Source organism: Ornithorhynchus anatinus, chromosome 8, assembly GCF_004115215.2.
Source record: "Ornithorhynchus anatinus isolate Pmale09 chromosome 8, mOrnAna1.pri.v4, whole genome shotgun sequence".
Lineage (NCBI taxonomy): Eukaryota > Metazoa > Chordata > Mammalia > Monotremata > Ornithorhynchidae > Ornithorhynchus > Ornithorhynchus anatinus.
In genome coordinates, this window is record NC_041735.1 from 2,698,434 (window position 1) to 2,715,815 (window position 17,382).

The 17,382-nt window shown below is 53.5% G+C and overlaps 1 protein-coding gene across 10 annotated transcripts in view; it reads right to left on the reverse strand.

Moving 5' to 3' along the window:
* The window catches only part of RNF111 (ring finger protein 111), a 79,938-nt gene that overhangs the window by 33,411 nt on the left and 29,145 nt on the right, over window positions 1-17,382 (reverse strand). The window contains exon 1 of one of the 10 annotated variants that reach the window (XM_029070371.2): window positions 3,065-3,250. The exons of 7 other annotated variants lie outside the window; for them this stretch is intronic. The gene's annotated coding sequence lies outside the window, so the exon portion shown is untranslated. Of the gene's footprint in view, window positions 1-592; window positions 1,117-2,751; window positions 2,889-3,064; window positions 3,251-17,382 lie in introns of those variants that run through there. 2 more of the 10 variants (XM_029070370.2, XM_029070373.1) reach the window with 2 other exon arrangements.

Consider the following 17,382-nt stretch of genomic DNA (forward strand, 5'->3'; position numbering starts at 1 on the left):
CTCCTGTACTCTCCCAAGCCCTCAGTACAGTGCTTTGCACAGAAGAGATAACAATCCAAGGCAAAGGCCGCGGCCTTGTGAGAATCGATCCATCAGTGGTATTTCCCCAGCGCTCGCTACACGCAGAGCACAGCGCTAAGCGCTTGGGAGGCTACAACCTAACAGAATGGGTAGACACAATCCCTACCCAAAACCAACAGTCTAGAGGGAGCCCAGGGCTGGGAGTCAGAAACCCTGGGGTCTCATCAGGACTCGTGATGATGATGTGATGATCCTGTATCTCCCCCAGCGCTTAGGACAGTGCTTGGCACAGAGCAAGCGCTCCCCAAAGGCCACTGTCAACTGACCGAAACGGGGACTTTCTCGACGGGCCGGGCTGAGGCGGAGGCTGCCGCGTGGTGCCGAGGAAAAGGGATCCAAGTTTCCCGCGGCGATCTAGGCCTTAGCTCTCTCACCAATCGTCACGTACAGCTCGATCCCTACTACGACCGGGGAGATCTCGAACCGACACATCGTGTCGCTGGGCTTTACGCGACGGAACGTTAAAACCGCGCTGCGACGCCCTGCCCGTGCAAGTGTTGAGACGCCGTACCAGAAATCACCACTGTCACCGTTCCGAGATCTGGCACGGAGTTACTCGTCGATGATTATGCGTTCCAAAAATATCTCCTCTCGGAAAGCACAGCGATGAATCCAAATGGACTCTTATTTCGGTTCGGGCCAGATATGAGAATGGGGAAATTTTTTTTTCCTCTTCGATCGAGTTGGCCCGGAAAACCACTGAGCAGACTGCAAGGATCGGCTCAGAGGCGCACTGTGGGAAAGCCGGAATGCCCCGGAGGACGCGCCGCGGACCCACGTTCGTAGGCTCGATAAACGCACAGGTCTCACTGTCGGTGTGTACGCATTCCTATTTCGTTAGGACGAGACATTCCAGAGCGATTACTGCTCTTGGCTGGTCACAGACTTCAGCCTCCTACTTTACGCCGCCTCCCCAGGATCCTATAATCGTCTAAAAATACGCAGCCTTTCATGTCTTAATTGGCGAAGATCGGGTTGTGTCTGTTTGAGAAGCAGCTTCTCTCCATCAAAACCCGGCGCTCCTCGGTCCCCGCGGCCCAACCCCGCTCTTCTCCTCGACCGTCCTCCCCAGACCCGGCTCCCGTCCCCCGCAGCTCACTCCATCAGTGGCCTCTCTTCAGCGCTTCCCGTGCGCACAGCACTCTGCTAAGCGCCTGGGAGAAGACAATGCAACAGATCCCCCGCTAGCTCCACCCTCCAGTTCCCTCAATCCATCACTTCTCTGGGCCTCCGTTTCCTCAATTAACTGCCTTCAATTAATGGCATTTCTTGAGCGCTGTGTGCGAAGCAACCTACTCAGCCCTTGAGAGAGTATACTCTCTGACAGAGGTGGTAGAGACGTGCCCTGCCCTCAACAAGCTTCCAGTCTAGGACGTTTGACACTTAAGAGCTTGGGAGACTACAATACGACAGAGTTGGGAGACAGATCCCCTGACCGCAACGAGCTTCCGGCCCAGGAAGCCTGACGGTGAAAATCTGGTGAGTTTGACACTCAAACTCCGAGGCCCGTGAGTCTCAGAGCCCAATTCTGGGCCATCATCCCCGTCGGCCAGAGTTACGGGACCCACACCAGAGAGCGGGGGCCTTCAGGGACCCTCAGGGTGGGACACCCCACGCCACACACGCACCACCTGGGCCTTCAGGGCCCCGTGGACTCTCGTCCCGCGATTCGCCGGGCACGGGTCGGAGCCACCAGCCCGAAGGGGACGGAGAGGGCAGGGCAGCGGGCCAGGCCCGGATCGTTAGAACAACCGGGGTACTTGTTAGGCGCTTACTATATGCCAAGCACGGTACTAAGAGCTGGGGTGGATGCAAGGTGATTGGGTCCCATGTGGGGCTCACAGTAAGGGGGTAGAACAGATATTCATTCATTCATTCAATCATATTTACTGAGCGCTTACTGGGTGCAGAGCACCTTACTAAGCACTCGGGAGAGTACAACAATAAACAGACACATTCCCTGCCCACAACAAGCTTACAGTCTGGGGTGGGGGGAGAGAGACATCAATATAAATGACACATACGTACGTAAGTGCTGTAGGGCCGGGAAAGGGAAAGAACAAAGGGAGCAAATCAGGGTGACGCAGAAGGGAGTGAGATGAGAGGAAAGGGAAGGCCTCCTGGAGGAGATGGGCCTTTGAAGAATGGGGAAGAGAAACCGTCTGCCGTATTTGAGGGGGGAGGGAGTCCCAGGCCAGAGGCAGGACGTGGGCGAGGGGTCGGTGGCAAGATAAGCGAGATCGAGGCGCGGTGAGAAGATCCGCAGCGGAGGAGCGAAGTGCGCGGGCTGGAGTCCCGATTTCGTGGACGAGGGAACCGAGGCTCAGAGAAGCGAAGCGATTCGCCCAAAATCACAGAGCAGACAAGTGGCGGAGCCGGGAAGAGAACCCAGGCACGGGCTCTTCCCACTAGGCCGAGCTGTTTTCCGGCTCCTCCTCCCCCGGCCGGGCTCTCCCGTGACTCAGGGACTGGAATTTCCACCGGCAGGAAGTCATCGGAGCATATGCCCCGTAGTTCCTCACCTTTACGCCAGTTTTCCGAGCTGGAAACCTAAAGGGGTGCGGAAAGGAGCGAGCGGACGGACACGCGCTCTTTTCTGGCCGACGTGAGGGTCCGGGACGGCGCCGAGCCCACCCTCCCATCGGACCGGCCGGCCAGCTCGCCAGATACCTGAGGGCTTTTCGAAGGTAGGGCTGGTCGCCGCCTGCGGAGGGGAGGAAGAGGAATGGCTTCTCACGTCGCTAATGCGTCACCTCGCTCGCTGGGGTCCAAAAAAAAAGGAACAGCTGCCAAACAGCGGCTCGACAACTGTGGACGCTACCGGGAACGGTCATAAAACAGGAAAACTGCCTGAGGAATTGCCTCGCGGAGACTCCGGCGATCACGCCCTTTCTCTGCTGTAAAGAGGGGGTGGGCTGGGGGGCGGGTCTCCGTGGGGAGGACCTGGATTTCGCAACCGCCCTTAGGTTTACACACTGCGTACCAGGCTCAGGCCACGGAGAGGAAGACTCCTTGCTCACTCAAAGGCAGGAGAAGCCTTTGTACGACGCCTTCGTATCCAACCCGATTCGCGGTCCGGGTACTTAGCTAGCAATCGCTCCCTAGGGAATAATGATGATGATAATAATAATTATAGGGATATCTGTTAAACTATTACTCTGTGACAAGCCATGTAGTAAGCGCTGGGGGGACCCAAGATAATCATGTCAGATAGAGTCGCTGGCCCACGTAGGGCTCCCAGTCCAAGAGAGAGGGAGGAAGAAGTCTTGTTGAATCCCCATTCTACAGATGAGCAAACTACGAAGGGTTAGGTGACTGGCAGGCAAGAGAGAAGCAGCGTGGCCTAGTGGGCAGAGCCCAGGCCTGGGAGTCAGAAGGACCTGGGTTCTAATCCCGGCTCTGCCACTCGCCCGCTGTGACCTCACCTGTAAAATGGGGATGGAGACTGTGGGCCCCACGCGGGGCAGGGATTGGGTCCGACCTGATTAGCTTGTACCTAAAGTGACTCGCGCTTAGTAGCGCTTAACAAATACCACACGACCCCTCCCACACAAAAAAACCCCACCCAGGTGGCGGAGCCCGGACTAGAACCCAGGCGCCCTGACTCCCGGGCCCGGGCCCTTTCTACTAGGCCGTGCCGCTTGCTCCTCCCACCCGAGGAAAAGAGAAAAATTCAACAAGCCTATTGCTGCTGCTGTTGGCCTGCCACCCCTGAAGAGTTTGCAGCGGCCCCCTCTCGACCCCACCCTCCCCAGCCGGTGAGGAAATCCCCTAGACTGTAAACTCGTCGTGGGCAGGGAAGACGTCCGCCAACTCCGTTATACCCCTCTCTGCCAAACGCTCAGTATGGGAAGCGCCCAATAAACACCATCGACTGATGACCCCGGCCAGATTTCCCAGCCCCTCGGGTCTCCCCTCACGGTGATGCTCGGTCCGTGGTACCCTCCGCTCCGCCGACCCCTCCTGCCTCTCCCCCTGCCGCCGACGCCGTGCTGTTCTCCTCAGGGCCTGTGACCTGCCCACCCACCCTGGGCATTTCAAATCCCAACTCCTCGGTGATGACGGTTTTTTGCTCTTTTTTGATGGCATCTGTTAAGCGCTTACTATGTGCCCGGCACTGTACCAAACACTGGGGTAGATACAAGCTGACCAGCTTGGACGCAGCCCACGGCCCACACGGGGCTCACGGTCTTCATTCGTTCATTCGATCGTATTTATTGAGCACTTACTGTGTGCAGAGCGCTGCCCTAAGCGCTTGGAAAGTACAAGTCAGCAATAAAGAGAGACAATCCCTGCCCACACCGGGCTTGCAGTCTAGAAAGGGAAGGACAGACATCAATATAAATAAATAGAATTGTAGATATATACATATATTCATAAATGCTGTGGGACTGGGGGGGGATCGAAAAGGAGCGAGTCGAGGTGACGCAGAGGGAAGGGGAGCTGACGTAAAGGGGGGCTTAGTCTGGGCTTAGTTTTAGACACAGAAGAGGGGACTGAGGCCCGGAGAAGTGACTTGTCCAAGGTCACCCAGCAGACAAGTGGCGGAGCAGGGATCAGAACCCAGGTCCCTTCTGCCTCTCAGGCCTGGGCCCTAGCCACCGGGCTGCTGCGTTGCTGGGTTTCCTTGTCGGCCCTCTCGGCTCAACTGCCGGATTGCCCTAAAGACCCGCCCTGAGTTGGGGTGGGGACGGGGTGGCCTTGGAGGAGAGGCTCGGGGTAGGGGGGGCAACGACTCCCTCCGCCGGTGTCTCAATGGGCATTTCGCGCATGTTTGGCCGTGCCACCCCCGGCACCCCAACGAGCCCACCAGGAGGCCAAAGGGGCCTGCGGCCACCCCGGCGGGGGACCCTGGTCCCCTACTCCCCGAGGGCAGGCGGAAGACACCCCGAAACTGCCCCGGTGCCGTCCTCAGAGGATGGAAATCAACTCCACCAGTAGGAGCATCTCTCCCGGCTCCCGGGGACCTCCGGCCCCGCCGGCCCTCGCCCGTCGGGCAACGACACAGCGCGGGCCGGCGGCAAACGGTGACACGGTCCGGTCTGTCGTGTCTGCGTCCGCGCGGGCCGGGGGCCGACCTCATTTGTTCGTTTCCACCCCAGCGTGCGGTACGGTGCCAGGCATAGAATAATCATTTACCAATGCCACTAAAAAAAAATACTATATACATATATATTTTATATATATATTTAAAAAAAAAAAGTGAGGCGTGAGTCCTGGCAATCTGGCAATGACCCGTCCCGGCAATGACCGCTGGCTCTGACGGGCTCCTCACGTGGACTGCCCAGTGCACCGAGCAAAGGTGGATCGGAAGCCGCCCCGACGCGGCACTGGCCACAGCGTGGCACGTCTGGGCCACCCAAGGGCCGAATCCGAGTCCTCACCTCGTCTCTATTTCTCGCTCCCTCTTCTTCACAACGCCCTCCCTTCTACCTCCCCACTGGATCTGTGCCCTTTTAACCACTTGATATTCAATCAATTGTACTTATTGAGTGCTGTGTGCAGAGCACTGACCTAAACGTTCGGGAGAAGTACAATATAATAATGCAACAGACCCGTTCCCCGCCCGCAACGAGCTTACGGTCTGGAGGGGGAAACGGACATTAACAGAGAGAAATTACAGATATTCACCCGCCCCACGGTTCTCACGCTCCTGGCAGACAGGTCACGCACCTACCGACTCTGTTATATTGTACTCTCCCAGGCATTTAGTACAGCGCTCCGGGCACGGGAAAGCGCTCAATAAATACCATGGTTGGGAGCCTGCGCTGGGGCGAGGTCTCGGGATTTCAGAGGCATCGACAGTGTGGGTAAGAAAGGCCGGAAAACTGACTGTGGAGACAGTTGGCAAGAGCTAAACCAGGAACCTTCTGGACTCGACTGTAAGCTCGCTGGGGATGTGTCCGTTTATTGATATATTGGACTCTCCCAAGTGTTTAGTACAGTGCTCTGCACGGAGAGAGCGCTCAATAAAAACGATCTGGCGAATGAATAACCAGTGAGCGGTACTTCTGACAAGCTTCTACGACTGCCTCGAACCTTCAGGCCGGAACGCAAACACAAGAGACGTGGTCTTTGCCAATATAAAATACAACGCAATTCACGACCGGTAGTATTTACTGAGCTCCAGAGCAATGCAAAGCGTTGGATTAAGTGCTTGGGAGAGTACCACCCAGTGATAACTGTTTTATCTGTTAAAGAGCTATGTTCCAAGCACTGTTCTAAGCACTGGGACAGAGACAAATTCATCCGGTCCCACACGGGGCTCACAGTCTAAGCCGGAGGGAGAACGGGTTTGGAATGTTTCGTAGATGAGGGAACTGAGGCGCAAAGTGGCTCAACCAAGGTCGCGCAGCGGGTACGCGGTGGAGCCGGGGTCATCGGCCTGTATCCACCCCGGCGCTCAGTTCAGTGCTTGCCACGTAGTAAGCACTTAAATACCATTATTATTATTATTATTATTATTATTATTAGAAGTCAGGTCCCGACTCCCAGGCTCTTTCCACTAGGCCATGCGGCTACTCGACCTAGTTGGCAGACGGGCCCCCCGACCTCCATGACCTTACGATCTCAGGTAGGGAAGGGGTGGAGAAGGAACGGCAATAAAACGATTTACAAATAGGAGGAAGTGCTCAAAAAGTAGAGGATGCAAAAACCCTCCGTTCAAAAGCGCGACGAGAAGAACCAAGCCCCGAGCGCAAAGGTGCTAAACCCTGTGGCAGATACTTTTATGTTTGTCTCCCCTGCTGTACGGGTGGAAGCCGCTTGTGGGCAGGGAACGTGTCACTTCTTTATTCTGTACTTCTCTGCTGCCTAGCACAGTGGTGAGACGCAGCTTGGCCTAGTGGAAGGGGCCGGAGGACCTGGGTTCCGATCCCGGATCCGCCGGGTGACCTTTGGCAAGTCGCTTCGCTTCTCCGGGCCTCAGGTTCCCCAACTGTAAAATGGGGATTAAGACTCTAAGCCCCATGCGGGAAAGGAAATGTGTCCAACCTGATTGAGTCTACCCCGGCAATTAAAACAATGTTTGACGCACGGTAAGCATTTAAATGCAATAGCAGTAATAATAATAATAATAATAATAATGAAGTGGGTGCTCGATGATGCTACGGCTGCTGCTGAGGAGGTACAAAACTGCTAAGGGGATAGGTCAAGACCTGAAAGGAAGAAAATCAATTAATGGCATTTATTGAGCATTTACTGCGCGCAGCACACTATACTCAGCGCTTGGGAGAGTGCAATCCGAGAGGGTTGGTAGATGCGTCCCCTGCCCGCGATGAGCTCACAGTCTAGAGGGGGAGAAAGACATTAATCTAACCTTCCGGCCGGCCGGCTCCTTGTTCGCAGGAAAGGTGTCAACCAACTCTGTTGTAGCGTACTCTCCCTACGCTTAGTACCCTGACGGTACAGCGCTCAATAAATACCGACTGATTGACAAATCGGGGAAAGCCTTCCCGGGGGAGGTGGGACAGGGGTTTGGCTGGTGGGTGAGCCCCACCCTAGGTAAGACGGACGCGAACACGACGTCAAACCACCCTCTCGGGTCCAGGAACCCGACAAAAATCACGGGACTCGAGACCGTCGAGCACCTCGAGACTGTAAGCTCGTTGTGTCTATCGGCTCTGCTCCACTGTACTCGCCCAGGCGTCTAGTAAGTGCTCTGCACACAGTAAGTGCTCTATATCTATCACTAATTCAGTCATTCATTCAATCGTATTTATTAATAAATAAATTGGTATTTGTTCAGCGCTTTCTATGTGCAGAGCACTGTTCTAAGCGCTGGGGTGGATACAGGGTCATCAGGTTGTCCCAAGTGAGGCTCACAGTCTTAATCCCTATTTCACAGATGAGGGAACTGAGGCACGGAGAAGTGAAGTGACTTGCCCACAGTCACCCAGCTAAGTGGCAGAGCCGGGATTCAAACCCATGACTTCTGACTCCCAAGCCCGGGCTCTTTCCGCTGCTTCTCTAATTCTTCTTAGTGAGCGCTTACTGCGTGCAGAGCGCTTAGAAGGCACAATTGGGCAACAGGTAGACAATCCCTACCCAACAACGGGTCCACAGTCTTGAAGGGGGGGATGTGACACCTCCCCCCAACAGAAGACTGTGATTCTGGCAAGCGCTGAGTAAATCCGCCTTCGTGGGCCCACTGGCCCGCCCGGAGATCACCATCAATATCATCATTCCCTCTGCGAAGCGCTGGCTACACACCCAGCACTGTAGTAAGCGCTGAGGTAGACAGAAGTTAATCAGGTTGGACCCAATCCTCGTCCCGTCCCAAACGGGGTTCACGGTCCAGCGGCACGTACGCTTCAGAGGCCGGGGCGGCTGTTTCGAAAAGTCCGCCCCCGCTGTACTGGATGGTTCTCCTTTCTGGGCCGTCGGTCCCGGTGGGCCGAAGCGGAGGAAGTAAAACGTCGGGTCCCCTTAGTTTAAAATGCCTTCGTGTCAGTCTGGGGGCAGCGATGAGAAATTTGAAGAGACCGGGGCCTGGGAGTCAGAAGGAACTGGGTTCGAAACCCAATCCACCACCATCTGCTGTGTGACCCCGGGCAAGTCACTTCACTTCTCTAGGCCTGTTTCCTCGCCTGCACAGTGGGATTAAGACTGTGAGCCTTATGTGGAAATGGGACTGCAGCCAACCCGATTAGCTTGGATATACCCCAATGCTTGGCACATGGTAAGCGCTTAAATACCACCAAGAAAAAGGAAAAGCAAGAACGGTCACAAGGATTTCTGTCGCGTCCCTGGATCCTGCTCCTCTCACAGAGGACTCATCTGGCTTTGGGCCACTCAGCGAAGGCAGTTTCAACTTGAGGTGAATGTCGCCCCAAGACCGAATCCCCGACGACGAGGGGCCGGAGCTCGGAAGCGTGTGCCGACCCTGAAACTCTCCCCCATCTCTCCAACCCCTGCCGATAGCCGAAAAGCAGTGTGGCTTAGTGGCTGGAGCACGCGCCTGAGTCGGAAGGACCTGGCCTCTGATCCCAGCTCCATCCCATGGGTGTGGTGTGCTGGGTGACCTTGGGCAAGGCAATTCACTCCTCTGGGCCGCCGTTCCCTCATCTGTAAAATGGGGCTTTAGAGTGTGAGCCCCGAGTGGCACAGGGACTGTATCCAACCTGATTAACTTGTTTTACTCCAGCGCTCAGAACAGTGCTTGGCACGTAATAAGCACTTACCGTGTACTATTATTTTTATTATCAGCTTCAAACTGGGACAAGAGTCACTGGAGACAGACCTTCTCGGGAGGGTTCATCTCTCGACGAGGACGACGTTCTGGGCTCTCATGGCCTGGAGGGAATTCGTGCTTTCAAGTACCCATTTTTAAAGCTGAATATTTTGAAAACTTGATTTTTTTTCCTCTTAAATGAATTAAACTGCCAGCAGCTCATCCTCCAAAAAGTGTTTCTTGAAGGGATCAGATGACAACTCTCCCCAACTCTGCAAGTGTCCTACACCGAAGGGGGACAATATCTGGAACTCAGATCGACGCTATTCTCCCGGGTTCGAGGCTAACGCTCCGCCACACTGCCCCATTGGCCGATTGTTCGGTCGGTGGATTTCCCCAAGCCCTGGAACTCTTGATTCTCCCATTCCTCTTCCCTCGGGACTCCCGGGTTCTGCTCTCGGTTCTGCCGCTTGCCTGCGATGTGACTCGGGCAAGTTGCTTCTCTGTGCCTCAGTTCCCTCATCTGCAAAATGGGGGTTAAGGCTGTTGGCCCTACGTGAGGTGGGGATTGGGTTCAATTTGATTACGTGCCCACCCCAGAACTTGTTGCCTGGCACAGAGTAATTTCTTAAGTACATTAAGGGGAGGGAAAAAAAAAAGAAACCAAGAGAAAACACACCATAAGACCATCTGATACCTTGCTGCAATGTGGGTGGGGGTTTTTGGTGGTTTTTTTTAAAAAAAAGATCTCAACAACTGCCCTGACTGAGCACTTACTGTGTACAGAGAGCACTGTACTAAACGTTTGAGAGACTACATTCCAACAGAGCCGGCAAACCCGTTCCCTCGTGGAAGAGGTTCTCCTACATGGGGATACAACCGGGTCTTCTGATTATTTGTGAATCTCTTGCATTCATCTCATCTGGCCGGTAAGCCCATCTCATGAGACTTAGCTCGAGAGGCAGCAAGCCCCAGTGGAAAGAGAAAGGGCCTGGGAGTCAGGGGACCTGGGTTCTAATCCTGGCTCCACCACTTCGTTTTTTTAATAGTATTTGTCAAGTGCTATGTGCCAGGCACTGGACCGTGTCGGGGTGGACATAAGCTAATCAGGTTGGACACAGCCCCTGTTCCACTCACAGTCTTAATCCCCGATCTACAGATGAAGCCACTGAGGCCCAGTGTGGTGACTTACCCAAGGTCACGCGGCAGACAAGCGGCGGAGCCGCGTTTAACACTCGGGTCCTTCTAAACCCTCAGGCCTTTGTTCTATCCATTAGGCCATGCCGCCACTTGTTGAACTGTGTCCAACCTGATTAGCTCGTAACAACCCCAGTGCTTAGTACAGTGCCTTACTTTATGCCCTTAAAAAACCACAAAATACCCTTAACGTCTACCTCACTCACTAGACCGTACGCTCTCCGCAAGCTGGGATCGTGACTCTTAATTCTACTGTAGCCCCCCAAAGAGCTTGGTCCAGTTCTCCACACAAAGACGGAGCTCAAATGTGGAGCGTCAGCCATCGCCAAGGGAAACTTGAGTCTGCAAGTGGCAGGAAACGGAGACTACTTCATGATAATACTAACTGAGCCATCCGTTAAGTGCTTACTATGTGCCATTCATTCGATCGTATCTATCGAGCACTTACTGTGTGCAGAGCACTCTACTCGGAGCTTGGAAAATACAATTCGGCAACGGAGACAATCCCTACCCGACGACGGGCTCACGGTCTAGGAGGACTGTAGCACTGGGGTGGATATAAGCAAATTGGGCTGGACAGAGTCCCCGCCCCACATGGGGTTCACTTAATCCCCACTCTACAGTTTAGGGAACCGAGGCACGGAGACGAGAAGCGACTCGCCCGAAGTCACACAGTAGACAAGTGGCGGATCTGGGATTAGAACCCAGGACCTTCTGACTCCCAAGGCCGGGTTCTATCCACTTGGCCACGCTGTCTCTCCCGAGCCCAAAGACTTGCAAGTAACCCACGAGCCTGGACTCCACCGTGGTTCTCTCATCCCCCTCACCCTCTGTCCACCGGAAGACTTTGCGAAGGAAGGATTGCTCATTTGACCTCCCGGGGAACAAAATGATTTCTATTCCGGGATTTCCAGATGCCCACGCTTCTTCCTTTCGGCTTAAAGACGGCCCCCTCCCCCAGTTTGCCCCTCAAAAACATCATCTTGGCCACAAAGACTACGGGTGGGATAAGCTACGGGAGATTCAGCGCTCCGGACCAATCCGATTCATCTCATGATACGTTCCCTGCCCACAACTGCTTACTGTCTACGTTGCAGGCCAAGAGGGTCTCTCTTCTAGTCACTGCATGGGACCAGTGGGATTCCAGGCCAGGAGTGCAAAACGTATCACAGATCAGCCCTCTTGGTGAGACAGTTAAACCTACCCTCACCCGGCACAAAAAGGAACACTGCCCATTCGTTTGGACAAGCCCTCATTTCCTTTCCTCCCCCTCCCACTTCGATTTGCATCCTTTATTCCTCCCCTCCGTCAGCCCCACGGCACTTGTGTCCATATCCCTAATCTACTTATTTATATTCATAATACTAATCATGATGGCACTTGTTGAGCTCTTACTACGTGCAAAACACTGTTCTAAGCGACGGGGAGGACACATGTCTGTCTCCCCCTTATGTAGGCAAGGAACAGATCTACCAACTGTTATATTGCATTCATTCATTCATTCAATAGTATTTATTGAGCACTTACTATGTGCAGAGCACTGTACTAAGCGCTTGGAATGTACAGTTCGGCAACAGATAGAGACAATCCCTGCCCACTGACGGGTTTACAGTCTAATCGCGGGAGACAGACAGAAACAATAGCAATAAATAGAATCAAGGGGATGTACATCTCATTAACAAAATAAATAGGGTAATAAAAATATATACAAATGAGATGAGCACAGTGCTGAGGGGAGGAGAAGGGGGGGGAGAGCAGAGGGAAAGGGGGCTTAGCTGGGGGGAAGTGACGAGGGGGGCAGAGAGGCAGCAGAGGGAGCAGAGGGAAAAGGGGAAGCTCAGTCTGGGAAGGCCTCTTGGAGGAGGTGAGCTCTCTAGGAGATGAGACCTTAGTAATGCTCTGAAGGTGGAGAGAGGTGTCTAGTGTATGCGGAGGGGGAGGGAGCGGGAAAGTGATTGGCAAAGATGAGACTGGGGCACAAGTGAGTAAGCTGGCGCTAGAGGAGCGGAGTTTGTGCGGGCTGCGATAGGAGATCAGGGAGGGGAGGTAGGAAGGGGCGAGGGGATTGAGTGCTTTCAAGCCGACGGTTAAGGGGCTTCTGTGACGCACGGGTGAATGGAGGTTCCTGAGGAGTGGGGAGGCACGAACTGAACGATTAAAACGACTCGGGCAGCAGAATGAAGTAGGGGTTGGAGTGGGGAGAGGCAGGAGGCCGGGAGGTCAGCGAGGAGGCGGTGGCCAGGGCGGCCTAGGATAAACGCTTGAATCGGTGGGGAGGCAGCTTGGACGGGAAGGAAAGGCAGCGTTGTGAAGGTAGAACTGACAGGATGGGATGGCAGATTGGATACGTGGGTGGAATGGGAGAGCTGAATCGAGGACAGCGCCAAGGTTACGGGCTTGGGAGATGGGGAAGAGAGTGGTGTAGTCTACAGTGAGGGAAAAGAGAGGAGGAGGGCAGGGCTTGGGTGGGAGGATAAAGAAGGTCAGTTTGGGGCAGGTTGAATTTCAGGGGTCGGCAGGACAGCCGAGGAGGGATGTCTCGAAGGCAAGAGGAGAGGCACAGGGTAAGCGTTCGATAAACTGACCGACGAACGATGATCATTATTCTTAAACCTTTTACCGGGTTCTCCCCCAAAAAGTAACCCCTTCTTCCCAACACGGGGATCCCGGGCAGCGACGCGGCAGTCCGACTCGGCTGCGGAGTTGGGAGGAGAGGCCAGAGAAGCAGTGGGGCCCGGTGGGTCGAGCTCGGGCCTGGGACTCGCAGGGACTTGGGTTCGAATCCCGGTTCCTCCCCCGGTCTGCTGTGTGTGACCTTGGGCAAGCCACTTCATTTCTCTAGGCCTCAGTGACCTCGTCTGTAAAATGGGGTTTAAAACTGTGAGCCCCACGTGGCACACGGACTGCGTCTGACCTGATTGTTCTGCATCCATCCCAGCGCTCAGTACAGCGCCCGGCGCATAGTAAGTGCTTTATAATTATTGCATCATCATCCTAATCATCACGGAAGACGGGGCCTTTCTGAGCCGCCCACACGAGGGCTGAAACCGTCGGCAAACAGGCCTGGTACTTAGACAAAGCATCGCCCCGTCTCGATGCCCACAGCACACGCAGGAGAATGAACCTCCTTCTCTACTAGGGCACGGGCCTGGGAGGCACAGGGCGTGGGTTCTAATCCTGGCCCCGCTGTCTGCTGTGTGACCTCGGGCAAGTCGCTTCCCCTCCTCTGTGCCTCAGTTCCCCCATCTGTAAAATGGGGAATCAAGACTGTGAGATGTGGGACGGGGACGGTGTCCAACCTGATTACCCTGCATCTACCCCAGTGCTTAGAACAGCCTGGCACAGAGTAAGCGCTTAAGAAACACCACAATTATTATTTTTACTTTCCTTGTAAGAAATGCAGCTACCCACGAAGCTCGCTTTGACACTGTTCCTACACTGGCCAAGGACAGGCCTCTGTTTGTGAAAAGGCTAGAGGATGGGAGCCTTTCAAGCTGGGCCCCAGGAGTGTCTTGCAAAAAAAGTCAGCCCTGCCCTGGCAGCTCCAGAAAAACAATTGAGGCCGGTGGAAGGGCCGCGTCCTCCAGAGCTGATGGAAACAACACGTGGCTTTTGGCCTTTTCAACTGGGAAACAACTGCAAACCTCCCCGGCCCAGCAGTTTCTCTACTGTCCTTCCTAGAGGCCTGCGGCTTTACACAAGAGAGTGCACCCCGCTCTGTGAGGGGCCTTCGCTGGGACGAGAAGCGGTGAGACCTAGCGGAAAGAGCCCGGGCCTGCCCTTTAAACTGTGAGCCCGTTGCTGGGCAGGGACTGTCTCTATCCGTTGCCCAATTGTCCATTCCAAGCGCTTAGTACAGTGCTCTGCACATAGGGCTCGATAAACACGACTGAATGAGTCACAAACCCCAGGGTTCGCCGCCGCTCATCTGCTGGCTGACCATGGACAAGCCACTTCACTTCTCTAGACTGCAAGCTCGTTGTGGGCAGGGAATAGTGTCGGATTGGACTCTCCCAAGCACTTAGTACAGTGCTCTACGCACAGTTAACGCTCGATAAAAGAATGAACCTTCGCTAGGCCTCAGTTCCCTCGCCTGTAAAATGGGAATTAAGACTGTGAGCCCCAAGTGGGATACGGTCTATGTTCTACCTGATGAGCTTCTATCTCCCCCAGCGCTCAGTACACCGCCTGGCACAGGCCAAGCGCTTAAATACCATTTAAAAAAAAGGACAAAAATTAGATTCTCCACCAGGGAGCCCCAACAGACCTAAGAGGAAGTTGTCCGTTCTTTGGATTCTGCAACGAAGTTATCCTCAGTCGCGTTCAGTGCGAGCCGAAACGAGGAAACGTCAACTCTGAGAACCCGGAAGATTCCCTCTAGACCGTAAGCTTGAGAAGCAGCGTGGCTCAGTGGAAAGAGCCCGGGCTTGGGAATCAGAGGTCATGGGTTCGAATCCCAGCTCTGCCATTTGTCAGCTGTGTGACTGTGGGCAAGTCACTTAACTTCTCTGTGCCTCAGTTACTTCATCTGTAAAATGAGGATTAACCGTGAGCCTCACGTGGGGCAACCTGATTCCCCTGTATCTACCCCAGCGCTTAGAACAGTGCTCTGCACATAGTAAGCGCTTAACAAATACCAACATTATTATTATTACGGGCAGGGGGCGTCTGCTCAGTCTGTTGTACTGTACGCTCCCAAACGCTTAGTTCAGTGCTCTGCACATAGTAAGCGCTCAAAAAATATGATTGATTGGGAGTGCTTTCCAGTAAGGAGATAGCTTGACCCCAGATCCTCATTTGCAGTCCGACTGGTGAAACGTGCGCTCCAGGCAGGCACTGGCTGTCTGCTAGGAAGCTCGGGCCAGGTTTTCCGGCTGGAATTCCGGCAGGGGCCGGGATGAACCCTTGGAGTCCGTTGGAAATAGACAAGAGTTGCTGGAATCTGGGGGAGGGAGGGAGGGGGCGGTCCCGCTCTTTCCGCCACGACGAGAAAAAGCTTTCGGAGCTTTTAAATGAGAGGCGAGTGGGTCTCGAGAGCGAGAAATTCATAAAGGGGACCTCCAGACCGCAAGCTCTTTGCCCACCCACACGTGCCAAATAATGCCATTTCCCAGGTGTGTCCGTTGGAAACCCGATGGGGGCAGGGATCGTGTCTGCTGTCTCTGCCCACAGCCAGCGCTCAGTAAATACCACTGATTGACCTCAGATGTGTGGAGTTTCGCCCTGACTTGCTCCCTTTTTCCTCCCCCAGCCTCCCAGCCCCATAACACTTACATTCATATCTGTAATTTATTTATTTGTATTGATGTCTCTCTCCCCCATCTATATCGTAAGCTACTGTGTGCAGGGACTGTGTCTGTTTATTGCTATACACTTCCAAGAGCTTAGTACAGTGTCCTGCACACAGGTAGCGCTCAATAAATACAACGAATGAACTTGGAAAAAAAAAATCTCACTGAGATATTGGGCCCATACCCAGATTCCCCCTGCCCACCCACAGAGGCCAAATACAGCATTTTCCGAAGTGTCTCCGCGTAAACCCGTTGGGGGCAGGGATGGTGTCTACCAAATGTTACGTTCTACTCTCCCAAGAGCTCAGTACAGTGCTGTGCAGACACTAAGCACCCAATAACCACCACTGATCAATCTAAAGGACATAAAAATCAGGAGCTTTTTATTTCCCCCCTCAACCACAGTAGAACGAAAGCAGCAACTTCCCCTAACCTGTGAACTGGATTGGAAAGTTTGATGCGCAAACTTTCATCCCCATGGGTAATTGTGAAACTGCGCAGAAATGCTTCTCTAGAGAAGATATACATGCCCTCCGCCACCCACCAAAATGGCTGAAAAATGAGCACTGACTTCTGGCCCCCCAGAAGCAATTTTCCAGTAGAAACACAAACACCGTGGAGGAGATGTCGATATGCGCCCTATACTTACTGTTGTTATTAAGCAACCTGGTCACAGCAGTCAAAAAAAAAAACCCAACAAAAACCACAAAAAGACAAAAGAACAACAACATCGACAACAACAACAAAAAAACCCCTCAAGCCGATATTACTGAAACTTCCATCTGGGCACATTTGAGATGCAACCAGCTGACAGAGAGAAGGAAAAGGCATTTGCTCTGTTCTCTGAAGAACTCACTTATCATCCGTGGCGGTAATAATACTAATAATTGTGGTCTGTTAAACGCTTACTGTGTGCCAGGCACTGTACTAAGCACTGGGGGAGGATACGAGCAAATAGAGTTGTGCACAGTCCACGTCCCACATGGGGCTCGGAGTCTCGATCCTCATTTCACAGATGGAGGAACTGAGGCACAGAAAAGTGAAGTGACTCACCCCAGGTCACACAGCGGACAAGTGGCGGAGCTGGGATTAGAACCCATGACCTTCTGACACCCAGACCCGTGTTCTATCCACTACGCCACGGTACATTTGAGATGTAACCAATTGACAGAGGGAGGGAAAAGACCCTGGTTCCGTTCTCTGCAGAACTTACTTATCAGCCAACGGTATATTTATTGAGCGTCTCCCGAGTACAGAGCCGGCAGACGAGGTCCCTGCCCAATTTAATCTCTGACACGGGAAAGCATCAGAAAAAACGACGACAAAAAAATCACCTGTAGCACTGAAGGACTGCTCTAACAGGTTCGTGTCAACTCACTGAAGTTCCGACGCTAAGCATTTAAGACAACAAAAACTGACTGATAAGCCAACGTTCTCTGGTAACTACCTAAATCGGCTTCTATAATTCAAACATTCTCCATTTGGATTTTTTAACTACTGCACTCTGAATTCAAAAGTAAATTCGAGAAATCGAGAGGGAAAATAAGACTGCTATTGGAAAAAAAAAAGGGAAAAAGAAAAAAGCTCTGTGAAGAGACCATGGGTGGATATCCAGGGAACTGAGAAGGGCAGAGTTCACCA